This window comes from Mirounga leonina, unplaced genomic scaffold (genome assembly GCF_011800145.1).
Source record: "Mirounga leonina isolate KUSES-001 unplaced genomic scaffold, KU_Mleo_1.0 Mir_106, whole genome shotgun sequence".
In the NCBI taxonomy this organism is placed as follows: Eukaryota; Metazoa; Chordata; class Mammalia; order Carnivora; family Phocidae; genus Mirounga; species Mirounga leonina.
In genome coordinates, this window is record NW_023270232.1 from 688,593 (window position 1) to 694,096 (window position 5,504).

Consider the following 5,504-nt stretch of genomic DNA (forward strand, 5'->3'; position numbering starts at 1 on the left):
GGTTCTTTGAAAGAATTAACAAGATTGATAAACCCCTGGCCAGACTTATCAAAAAGAGAAGAGAAATGACCCAAATCAACAAAATCACGAATGAAAGAGGAGAGATCACAACCAACACCAAAGAAATACAAACAATTATAAGAACATATTATGAGCAACTCTATGCCAGCAAATTGGATAACCTGGAAGAGATGGATGCATTCCTAGAGATGTATCAACTACCAAAACTGAACCAGGATGAAATAGAAAACCTGAACAGACCTATAACCACTAAGGAAATTGAAGCAGTCATCAAAAATCTCCCAAAAAACAAAAGCCCAGGGCCAGATGGCTTCCCAGGGAAATTCTACCAAACATTTCAAGAAGAATTAATACCTATTCTTCTGAAAGTGTTCCAAAAAATAGAAACGGAAGGAAAACTTCCAAACTCATTTTATGAGGCCAGCATTACCTTGATCCCAAAACCAGACAAAGACCCCATCAAAAAGGAGAATTACAGACCAATATCCCTGATGAACATGGATGCAAAAATTCTCACCAAAATACTAGCCAATAGGTTCCAACAGTACATTAAAAGGATTATTCACCACGACCAAGTGGGATTTATCCCTGGGCTGCAAGGTTGGTTCAACATCCGCAAATCAATCAATGTGATACAACACATTAACAAAAGAAAGAACAAGAATCATATGATCCTCTCAATAGATGCAGAAAAAGCTTTTGACAAAGTACAGCATCCTTTCTTGATCAAAACTCTTCAGAGTATAGGGATAGAGGGTCCATACCTCAATATCATAAAAGCCATCTATGAAAAACCTACAGCGAATATCATTCTCAATGGGGAAAAACTGAGAGTTTTCCCCCTAAGGTCAGGAACACAGCAGGGATGTCCACTATCACCACTGCTATTCAACATACTATTGGAAGTCCTAGCCACAGCAATCAGACAACAAAAAGAAATCAAAGGCATCCAAATTGGCAAAGAAGAAGTCAAACTCTCACTCTTTGCAGATGATATGATAGTTTATGTGGAAAACCCAAAAGACTCCACCCCAAAACTGCTAGAACTCATACAGGAATTCAGTCAAGTGGCAGGATATAAAATCAAAGCACAGAAGTCAGTGGCATTCCTATACACCAACAACAAGACAGAAGAAAGAGAAATTAAGGAGTCGATCCCATTTACAATTGCACCCAAACCATAAGATACCTAGGAATAAATCTAACCAAAGAGACAAAAGATCTGTACTCAGAAAACTATAAAATACTCATGAAAGAAATTGAGGAAGACACAAAGACATGGAAAAACGTTCCATGCTCATGGATTGGAAGAACAAATATTGTGAAGATGTCCATGCTACCTAGAGCAATCTACACATTCAATGCAATCCCCATCAAAATACCATCCACTTTTTTCAAAGAAATGGAACAAATCATCCTAAAATTTGTATGGAACCAGAAAAGACCCCGCATAGCCAGAGGAATGTTGAAAAAGAAAAGCAAAGCTGGCGGCATCACAATTTCAGACTTCAAGCTCTATTACAAAGCTGTCATCATCAAGACAGTATGGTACTGGCACAAAAACAGACACATAGATCAATGGAACAGAATAGAGAGCCCAGAAATGTACCCTCAACTCTATGGTCAACTCATCTTCGACAAAGCAGGAAAGAATGTCCAATGGAACAAAGGCAGTCTCTTCAACAAATGGTGTTGGGAAAATTGGATAGCCATATGCAGAAGAATGAAACTGGACCATTTCCTTACACCACACACAAAAATAGACTCCAAATGGTTGAAAGACCTCAATGTGAGACAGGAGTCCATCAAAATTCTAAAGGAGAACACAGGCAGCAACCTATTTGACCTCAGCCGAAGCAACTTCTTCCTAGAAACATCGCCAAAGGCAAGGGAAGCAAGAGCAAAAATGAACTATTGGGACTTCATCAAGATAAAAAGCTTTTGCAAAGCAAAGGAAACAGTCAACAAAACCAAAAGACAACTGACAGAATGGGAGAAGATATTTGCAAATGACATATCAGATAAAGGGCTAGTATCCAAAATCTATAAAGAACTCATCAAACTCAATACCCAAAGAACAAAGAATCCAATCAAGAAATGGGCAGAAGACATGAACAGACATTTTTCCAAAGAAGACATCCAAATGGCCAACAGACACATGAAAAAGTGCTCAATATCACTCGGCATCAGGGAAATCCAAATCAAAACCTCAGTGAGATACCACTTCACACCAGTCAGAATGGCTAAAATTAACAAGTCAGGAAACGACAGATGTTGGCTGGGATGCAGAGAAAGGGCAACCCTCCTACACTGTTGTTGGGAATGCAAGCTGGTGCACCCACTCTGGAAAACTGTATGGAGGTTCCTCAAAAAGTTGAAAATAGAGCTACCATATGATCCAGCAATTGCACTACTGGGTATTTACCCCAAAGATAGAAAAGTAGGGATCCGAAGGGGTACGTGCACCCCAATGTTTATAGCAGCAATGTCTACAATAGCCAAACTGTGGAAAGAGCCAAGATGTCCATTGACAGATGAATGGATAAAGGAGAAGTGGTATATATATACAATGGAATATTATGCAGCCATCAAAAGGAATGAGATCTTGCCATTTGCAATGACATGGATGGAACTGGAGGGTATTATGTTGAGTGAAATAAGTCAAACAGAGGAAGACAGGTATCATATGATCTCACTGATATGAGGAATTCTTTTTTTTTTTGATATGAGGAATTCTTAATCGCAGGAAACAAACTGAGTGTTGTTGGAGTGGGGGGTGGGGTGGGAGGGATGGGGTGACTGGGTGATAGACACGGGGGAGGGTATGTGCTCTGGTAAGCGCTGTGAATTGTGCAAGACTGTCGAATCTCAGATCTGTACCTCTGGAACAAATAATGCAATATATGTTAAAAAAAAAAAAGAAGAAGAAGAAGGTAGCGGGAGGGGACGAATGAAGCGGGGGACATTGGAGGGGTAGACGAACCATGAGAGACGATGGACTCTGAAAAACTAACAGGGTTCTAGAGGGGAGGGGGGTGGGAGGATGGGTTAGCCTGGTGGTGGGTATTGAGGAGGACACATTCTGCATGGAGCACTGGGTGTTATGCACAAACAATGAATCATGGAACACTTCATCTAAAACTAATGATGTAATGTATGGGGATTAACATAAGAATAAAAATAAAAAAACAAAACAAAACAAAACAAAATACTGAGAAAGACAAAGTTCCCAAATAAACTGATTGTTATTAATTGTGATATACATTAGTATTTATTTAATAGAATATAACAATTAAAAATGTGAATCTTAGAACATGGTATTAAAAAACACAACATATAGAAAATTCTTTTTCTTCACAGACATTTTATAAGAACTCTCACCTCAAGCTTTGCACAGTGGCAGTATCATAGCCAATGAAGTTTATCTGAGGCACGATTATTGCTAATTGAAAGCTAAAAGAGCTCATCTCAATAGAAACACAAAACAGCCACAAATGCTACTAAAATATAATTTTAAATTTCCCTGTCACCACCTTTAAAAAAAATAGAAAGAAATGATGAAATTAATTTTAACAATATATTTTATTTAGCCCAATGTATGCAAAATATTATCATCTCAAAATGAATTCTATGTAAAAAAAAATGAGATATTTTTAACTTTTGAAATGTGATGTGTAGTTTACATTACAATATATTTCACTTGGCACTACCCATATTTCAAGTGCTTTATAGCCACATGTGGCTAGTAGCTATCCTATTGAACAGCACAAATATAGATTATTTCCATCATCACAGAATGTACCATGGGACAGTGCTGGCATGAAGAGGCAATGGAAATAAGATAGACATTAGTAATAAAATATGATAAATGGTTCACAAAACACAGGCAACAAACCTAGCCTTGGCTGGTAGGGATTATTCCTAGAAGTGACATACTTGCATTCTCCACACATGGTAATATACACAGGAAACCACTGATTAATTTGGGGTTTTGATATTTATGTTCATTGATATAGAAATTTTTCCATCAAATGATTATTAATAATGACAACTTATATTTAGGAATCTAATTTCCTAAGCAAGTAATATATGAACAAAACTTATGTCAATCCTTCAAAGATGGTTTCATTCAAAATGTGTAGAGAAAGTTGGTTCTGATGTGATGGTTTATCCTTAGTATCAGTTTGATACATTGTGTCAAAATTAGTATAGTATTTGGGACATTTCTGGCAGTAAATGTTTGTGAATATAGGTGTGCATGTGTGTGTGTTTAAGCTCTAACAAATAGATTCCAGAAACCAGTCATAGAAGTAAAAATAAAGTGAGGGCTTGCAAATAACCTGATTATTGTGATTCTTATAGAACACAAAACCAAACAACACTGGCTAAACTGGTTTCTACAGTGTCTTTATTTATTTATTTTTAAATTCAATTAATTAACACAGTGTCTTTAAAATGTGCTTGTCTAAATGGCTTAGATAATTGCTAAATTATTTTTTTCCTGTTCTTTATTAAAGCAATGTGCAATGGAGGCTCCCATATTTCCCTTATATTCCTTCTCTAAGAGAATGATTATTATAACACAAAACAACGAAAAATTTACTGGAATTTTTATCTTCTCATCCAAATTATGCCTCTCTCTAAATTTCAGAAACAGGCTAAATGTATGTCCATTATCCTTACTCACAGTATCTTGAAACTATAGGAGCAAAATTGCTAAATAACTGTCAAATAGTACTTCTTTCTAGTGGAATGTTCTCCCCCCCATCCCATTGCTCTAGACAGGGAGATGGAAAAAAATATGAATAGAAAAGAAAGGAATGAGTGAAGAAGATAAGAAGAGAAAAGTGTGTGTGCATGTGCATGAGTGTGCACACACGTATGTGAAACAGATGGGTTGAGAGAGATCAGCATGTGTCTTGAATGGGGTGGCCCTGGGGATAAAAGTTTAAGTGAATCTTGGCTTCCTTGATACATTTCTTCAGTCCTCAGAGTCTCAGCAGTTCCAACTGGGTGGCTGGACTCTTATTATTAGGTTATTCCAGAAAAAGACATTGGAGGAAGAAGGGTTTCATGGCTTTAGACTGTGAGTAAAAAGGATGCTCCTGTCAGTTTTCTATCCAGCACTATTTCTAACTTACTTAACTTGTTACCATAGTCATTAATTTCTCATGTGTAACATGGCTATTTGCCTGGAGAAAAATACAAGGGTACTACATCATTGACTTTCTATCATCTATTATGGATGTAATATTTTCAAATAATTCCAGAAGGCTGGTTAAACATGACCTCCCTCAACTGAAGCAGCAGTGAGCATTTGCCATGACATTTCCCTTCTCATATGGAGTTTCCACAGCATCTCTTTAATAGATTTCATTCTTTTCCCTGTTCCTTTAATTAACTTTTCTCATAGTTTTACATAAAATTAATTGGCAGAGGTTGATGAAGGAAAAGATGAAAATACAGTATAAAGGAAATGAGAT

At 36.8% G+C, this 5,504-nt stretch overlaps 1 non-coding gene across 1 annotated transcript; it reads left to right on the forward strand.

The window, feature by feature from the left end:
• Positions 1 to 3,406: 3,406 nt before the first annotated feature.
• LOC118018464 lies at positions 3,407 to 3,542 on the forward strand. The gene has a single exon (XR_004681415.1). It is a non-coding gene; the product is annotated as a U4 spliceosomal RNA (small nuclear RNA).
• Positions 3,543 to 5,504: the final 1,962 nt, after the last annotated feature.